Below are 7,816 nucleotides of genomic sequence, written 5' to 3' on the forward strand. Positions count from 1 at the left end.
CTGTTGGGGATCCACTATGCCTATCTCACATGATTAGCTGCCTGTACTTTCATTGTACTCTGATTCCACTGAAGAATGTCCCTTGCCTCTACAAACAACCTACAGTCTGTCTGTGGGCAACACATCTGGAGGGAAGCTGGACTGAAAAGAGCCCTTGTCCTCCAACACTTGGTTTATACCATAATCCCTGATGCTTTGTGGAGACATGCAAAAATACAGCTGGAATTGAAGGGTTTTTTTTTCCCACCGACACCATTGTGGTTAGCTCTGCTGAATGGGCAGCGAGATAGTTTAGCTGCAGAATGGAAATGTGCTGTTAGGGAAAGACAATCAGACAAGGTCCGGATAGGACATAGGAATGCCCATTCTGGATCGGACTGGTGAGCTCAATTTCTGTTCATCTTTTGTGGAGGAAGAATAAAACCGTTTGCAAATGGGCGCATCTTGGATTTAAAACTAACAGGACCAGATCCTTGGTCAGTTCAGTATTGGCTTGGCTATGCCTGTTTATGCCACTGTAGATTAGGTCCCCCGATTTGCATGCGCATTAGCAAGCTGCCATGAGAGGCAGCATGGTCTAGTAGACGGAGCACTAGACTGGAGAGTTGAGTTCTATTCCCCATTCTGTCACTGACCATGGCTAAGTGACGTCCCCTCTCTGTATCTGTTTCTCCCTTCCAGGGGCGGCTCTAGCTTTTTTGCCGCCCCAAGCATGGCAGGCAGGCTGCCTTCGGTGGCATGCCTGCGGGAGGTCCCCGATCCCGCGGATTCCGCGGCCTGCCTGACTGCCACCCTCGCAGGGACCGGCAGGGCGCCCCCTGCAGCTTGCCGCCCCAGGCACGCGCTTGGAGGGCTGGTGCCTGGAGCTGCCGCTGCTCCCTTCTACAGTCTTTTTTAGACTGTAATCTCCTTGGGGAAGAGACTGTCTCCTGTGGTGTCAGTACAGCACTTGGCATGATTGGGCTCTGGTCCTAATGGGGACTTCTAGGCACTGCCATCATACGACAGATAAATTGCCAATGCAGCCATTGTTGCAAAGTTTCGGCTCCCCTGCTACATGAGTGAGACGACACTACGTCGTTCGGTGACATGATTCAAAGCGGGCCTTGTAGCAGTGAGGACACTTTACGCCCACTCTCGAGAGATCCAAACGTGGCAGCAAAGCTCCCCTGCTTTTGAAATGAAAGCAAGCAGCAGCCACGTCTAAAGGAAACCCACATGTTGGCAAACCACTAGGCGGAAACACAAACAAAATGACACTGCAATTATCTGCTGCCAATCTCCTCCTCTACGTGCTGCGAAACTTGGCTCCCGGGCTGACTCCCGTCCTGCTTTAAAACCTAAAACTATTTTTAAACTGGCTGAATCATTTTTTGAAGCTGGAGCTCGGCCCAAAATAGATCCATTTCTTGGCGTCTGAGACAACCCAAGCACGCTGGCCAAATTCCAGTCTGGGGAATCGCATCGTGCCTACCTAAAAACTCTGTTCCCATGGTTTCACTCAAGAGGGTATTTCTCTGGCCTTGGGAGTTGTGTGGTGTCTGAGAGAAAGATGCGGTTGGGATGGTTGCTTCACAAACGCATAGTAAGATGGTGTTTGCACTGGCAAGCTTGCAAGCTATGGGCTTGCTCCTGAAGACACTTACACTTGTACTTGTATCTTGCTGGAGTCTTGCTCAGGTCCTGTGATCAAGAAAGCGCTTCGATGGGACATTAGCATGTGCTGGACAGAGATGCTTTCCTGCATCAGGGCCCAGGTGAACATACCTCTCCAGGCTCAAATGGGGAACACTGTGATTTAGACCCCAAATGACAGAGACAGACATTCATGCAAGAAAACGGAAATATCTTTGGGATTCCCTCTTCTTGCGTCAATAACTCTCCATAACTTCTGTTTGTCTCTCTTTCTGAGTGGGACGCCGGGGTGAAATCCTAAATCTGTGTGGGGCCTTGGAACGGCGAGACCCTTCAAACGAGGGTCATTGGAGACTCATGTGGAAATGTGTACAGGATTGGGCCCTAATTTAAGACTGAAGGGTGTAACAAGCCATGCGGGAGGGAAGATTAGGGTCATGGAGATGGGAATTCATAGATTAGCCATGGGCCTGAGGCGATGCTCATCGAAGTTAAGACTCAAAGAGCTCTGAATCAGGCCCCAGGAGCACAACTAGTTAGTCTTGAATCACCTGAGTCATGAATCAAAAGTCAGCGGCTGTTTGGGTCTGTGGATCGGATCTAGTCCCAGCTCTGCCCCTGCCCTGATGTGACCTTAGGTAAGTCCCTGCCCCTCTCTGCCTCAGTTTCCTCTCACACCCTTTATCTAGAGTGTTACCAGTGATGCTGGGCAGCTGACACCTTGGACATTCAGGTGGGTCAAAGGCTGGAGGCCTGATCTTTGCACCTCCATGTACCGACTGATCCAACTGGCTTTTGAGGGAGATCAGCATTCTGCTGGGTTAGGTCAGTGTCCAATAACTCCGCTTAGTGTTGAGTCATTGAGAACACATTAGCAAGTGCTTATGCAGCAGGTAGAAAGGGAGAATCTCTCTGCATAGACCACTGGGCTGGAAAGACAAGAGGCGTGGGGTTGTGTTTGCAGTGGTGGGCTTTGGGCAAATTGTCTTCCTTCTCTGCTACCCACCTTTTGGGTAGTGGTGTGAGATCTACAGATGGACAATCTGGATCAGAGCTGTGCACTATTAGTGTAACAAATGCGGGAGCTTCTCCTGAAATGTGCTCATCTCGGTCTTCCTCTTGGAATATTAAAGCCTATCGGCAGATGCCCCTTTAAAAGAGAAGTAAGTAGGGTTGGAGCCGCCCGGTGGTAAAGCGATGGAGCACATAGCACGGATTTACAATGCATGAGTCACTTTTACAAGGGTTGTTTTTCACACCGCATCAGCAGGCCCCATGTGCATCTGGTATGTAATCAGGAAGTGGCGGTTTACAAGAATTGATGAGGCTTTTTCTTCTAGAAACAAACAGCATCAGCTGATTTCAAAGAAATGACTGAAGAAGGGCTGGGAGCCCTCTATAATGTCACAAGAGGTTGTTTACAGTAACAATACCTAGCTCACAGCCTTATTCATTGGTAGATCTCAAAGCACTCCACGAAGGAAGTCAGTATCATTATCCCTATTTTACAGATGGGGAGACTGAGGCCCAGGGGGAGGACGTGCAGTGAATTGGCCAAAGTCACCCAGCAGGAGAGCTGGGACTAGTCTCAGTCATGTGCGTTATCCACTAGGCCATACTGTCTCCCTTAAAAATGTCTTGTTCCACAGAGCAGGTGTGAGGGATGAATGGGCCATTTTTGCCTAGTCACCCTAGAGAAGCTCACTGAAGCCAAGTGGAACTTGGGTGGCACTGGTGTAACTAAGAGCAGAACATGGTCTAACGTCGGCCTTCAGGGGTGATAGTTACAAGGAAGCAGAGAGTCCTGCTCCCTCTTGATGCTCCTGGCCATGACTTTGGCTCATCCAAAGCCGAGACCCGAGCCCAGCGATATTTTTTGGCCAAGACTTTTTTTGCTGAAACATGCAAATTCTGGTCGTCTGAAACATTTCAAGAATTCATGTTGATTTTTGGCAAATGGTTTTTGTTTTTTAAATGGGGCTAAGATCACAAAACAGAGCAGGTAATGCAAGGGCATTCACCTGGGAGAGGGGTGACCTGGGCTCAAGTCCCTGCTTCAGAAGAGGGGTTCAAACCTGGGTCACCCCATCCCAGGCAGAGGCGGTGTTTGTGTCACTGCCACCAGTGGTGGGGGTGCCTCCTCGATTTTATGAATCTAGCCCAAACTTTCATTTGTTTCATTAAAAAAGAAAAATTTTAAACGCCCCAAATTGAAACAAAACATTTTGGTTTTGACCTGAAATGAATTTTTTTCTCACATTCTGAGTCACCGAAAAGTCTGAAATTTCAGTTCAGGGTTGAACCAAAGCAAACTTTTGATTTTATTTCATTTTGTTTTTTCAGAACGGCTAGTGAACTGGAAAAAAAAAACAGTTGTTCACAGAGCTCTAGTTAAGCCAGTTCCTAAAGAATCCATCCCAGGGCCAGGGCCTTATCTGGGGTAAATCAGCGTAGCTCTATGAAGTTAAGTGGATTTGCGCCCACTGAGTATTTTGCCCTCCTTTTTTGAGTGACGTTTCAGAGGGCTATTTTCTATCCAATTTCCCTTCCCAAGTTTGAAGCAGACTGGTATCTGGCTTGAATTACAGCTGTGAGATTGAGCCCACGTGCTGTCTGAGATCTTGGAAAGTCTTCCTGTTAAATTCTCCTAGCCTCTTTATAGGTTTCTAGGGCACTAGCACTGTCTATTAGTCAGACACATTCCGTACTGTTCCATCAGTCTATGAAATATCTCATTTCGCCTGTAAAATCCCCAGCTGCATAACCTACTTGGCCAAATGAAAACGAATCAATGATGTTTGGTTTGGAAAATTTCCCATGAAGGCACTTAGACCTGGATCCACAAAAGTACTTACCCCCAGATGTAGGTGCCTAAGTCCTATTTTTAGGCTCCATTGCTATCCACAAAACCTTGTAGGCGCCTAAACTCACTCGGACTGAAACAGACAGAATAAAAGTTCCCTCAACGCCCGTGTTCCTGCTCGCTATGTATCCAGCACAATCATCTGCTAGTAACAACTTCTGGGGAGAGCTGGTCGGAAAACAGAATAGCAACCCTGTGGGGAGATTCTGACATTTTGAAATTTTGTTTTTGTTCCAAATTGTGTGTGGGGAAAAAATAATCAGAAGTTGGAAACATAGCAGAATGGGAATTCCAAAAATTTTTGATTCTGAAGCTTTTTGATAGGGTAAAACCATTATAATAGCAAATATTCAATATATTTTATATATGGAACATTATAATTATTATAAGTCAGAACAATTTGTTTTTACCTTGATTAAACAATTAATTTCCATCTAAGCTGACGTGTTCCCCTGAAAGGGTTACATTTGAACAAAACTGCATTTTCCAATGGAAAGCAGCTCCATCGACATTTTTCGACTCTCTCTACTTCTGGGCAGGAATGACCCAGGCTACTAATCAAACTGGAGATTAGGGATCAGATTCTTCTAATTTACATCACCGTAATTCAGCTAACTTGGAAAAATGCTGGTGAAGGCGGAGCAGAATAAGCCCTTGGAGGTCAAACAATGCTTTGCACTCTTGGAGTCATAGAGTTTAAGTCCAGAAGGGACCACTATATCATCTATTCTGACCGCCTGTCTGTCACAGGCCATCGACGCCACCCAGCACCTGCTCACTAACCCAATATCTGCAATGAGACCAAATTATTACAGCCCACAGGAGACTAGAGAATTATGTGCCACAGGCAGAGAGTAGGAGAGACTGAGGTGCCCCAGCGCTCGAGGACCCTGCAATGGCAAGGAAGTGATTGTGAATCCTGGCAAGTGACCCACACCCAGCAGAGGAAGGTTAAAAAAAAACCTCAAGGTCACTGCCTGGGGGACAAGTCCTTCCCGATCCCACACATGGCGATCAGTTAGACCCTGAGCATGTGAGCGAGAACCAGCCAGCCAAGCACCTCAGAGAAAGAATGCTCGGTACCACCTCAGAGCTTTGGCCCACCCCATCCAGTGTCCCATCTCCAGTCATGGCCATCCCTGATGCTTCAGAGGAAGGAGATGGGGAACAAAAACAGCATACATTGGAGGGGGGGGATACTTTCCTGACCCCTTCCAGTGGCCAGCTGAACCCCTGAATCATGAGCTTTTAGGAACACAAGACATAACCTCAGGGTTCTCAAAGCCCTCCTAGCCCTAGAGCTGGGTTGAGGAGACTAATCCAAACTAGTAAGACCCTGATCCAGCAAAGTGCTTAAGCACTTGCTTCACTTTAAGCATGTGGGTAATTCCATTGAAGTCAAACATGATCTTAAGCCCTGCTCCAGCAAAGCGCTTAAGTTAAGACCAAGAATGGCATTAGAGGGATTGTTTGAGAGTGGTACAAGTGAGCGTATCTAGAAGCTAGGGGATGAAAGGGAGCAAAGGAGAATGAAAACTGAACTCAACATGTTCTTGACAGTGAGATCTGCAAGGTCATAGAGCAGAATGCCAAGCACTTGGAAACCCCACTGCTAAGACATGCAAGAGTAGACACGAGGACACACGCAATTTAGCGTGGTCGTATATATGAATAGAGTAGTATCTCTTTAAATAGTTTGAGTTCCTTAGTGGCACTCACCACTTACCATGTTCCGTGTTCTGGATGCCACCAGAAACTAGTCCAAGCCAGCTATATACATCATGCTGGCTGGATCATGTTAATAATCATTACCAAACCAGAATCTTCACGGGGAAACTCTTTCTGTTTTTCTAAACAGAAGAGTCTCCCCCAAAGGAGATGCACCATTCCCGGAGACACTGCAATACCAAGTCAATGCATGGGGTGGACAGAGCAAGCTCCTACTCCAGCCCCCTGTTTCAAAAATCAATTTAATATACAGTCCTCAAATAAAGGACATTTTCTTTGTGTAGAGGAAACGTGATTATTTGGGATCCAGCTCTGCCCAGGCCGTTCCTGCATCTTGTTAGTTGTCATCTCTTGCTCTTTACCCAAAGGTGCAATCTTGCACTGTCTGAGAGAAAGATGGATGGGGTCTGTTAGGATCTAGTCCGGTCTAATCCCAACGGCTGCTCATTTTTGTGTTTAAATATGGGGCCGGATGCCCAGAGCTGCAGCCCAGTCAACGGGGACGTGCTGATTTACATCACCTGATGATCTGTCCCCTGGTCTCTGAGCCGGACTAAAAACTAAACCTCAAACATGCCCCTCTCCAATTACCCCAACCTTACGTTTGGCAGAAATTTGTTATCTGTCGTAGCTGAATGTCTGGATGAAACTGCTTTCAGAGGGAAGTGGTTAGGCCCCATGTACTTGCATTCAAATGAGCACAAGCAGTGCAGCAGTTGGGTTCCTGTGTTGCTTTTCGTGAGCGGATGGAAAGAACCCCCGTTTTCAAATTTGGTGCTTTCCTGGTGAACTCTCAGCACCACAGAGCGTAATCTGACCAAGGATCACTCTGAAGCATGCATTCTGCAGTGCAGCGGCATTATGTAAGGAAAGAGGGCAATGCCAACCTACAGCCATCTGTCATCATTCTATAAATACACCGCGTGCAGAGTAAATGCACAACACACGAGCTGCTTAGCGATTCCCATCCAGTCTCGCCCAGTGCTCTGGCTGGCAGCAGCCTGTGGGAATGTGCCATAGCTTGGGTTATCTGGACTCCATTTGAGCTCTCTTCTTTGCCAGCTCTGCAATGTTTCTGCATCCTCAGCTCCAGAAGTTGGGGGTGCTTTAGATCTGGGGTTCTGATCCTGTCTTGCCTTTGTATCAACGTAATGGGCCTGAAATCTGGTCTTGCTTCATTTCAAATGGGACTCCCAAGAGAACAGGCCCAACTCTCTTCTCCTACAGCAGTGTAAATGGGGTGTGTCGGCAGGGCCACGTTCTGATGGCAGTTATGCTGGAGTAATCCGGAAGTAACTCTGTTGAAATCAATGAGGTCACTCTGGATTTACATGGGTGCATCTGTGAGCAGCATCTGACCTAAGGGAGTCACCGCAGGGTATGTGAGATCAGAACTGGCCCTGGACGTATAGAATACAGAGGGCTGCATGGTGGCTGGATGATTGGCACTGCCACTGGCAGCTTTACAGAGGATGCCCGTACTTGCAAAAAGAAGGGCTTTTCCAGCATAAGTGCCATCTCCTCAATGGGATTTAGGCCCATGCTTAAAGTTGGTGCTTTTGTGAATTGGTGCCTATCTACCCCATGGAA

The 7,816-nt window shown here is 47.4% G+C and overlaps 1 pseudogene; it reads right to left on the reverse strand.

Annotated features, from left to right (window-relative positions):
• Window positions 1-6,371: 6,371 nt before the first annotated feature.
• LOC112112060 lies at window positions 6,372-6,532 on the reverse strand (annotated as a pseudogene).
• Window positions 6,533-7,816: the final 1,284 nt, after the last annotated feature.

This window comes from Terrapene carolina, unplaced genomic scaffold (genome assembly GCF_002925995.2).
Source record: "Terrapene carolina triunguis isolate 2854851 unplaced genomic scaffold, T_m_triunguis-2.0 Scaffold53, whole genome shotgun sequence".
Classification (NCBI taxonomy): domain Eukaryota; kingdom Metazoa; phylum Chordata; order Testudines; family Emydidae; genus Terrapene; species Terrapene triunguis.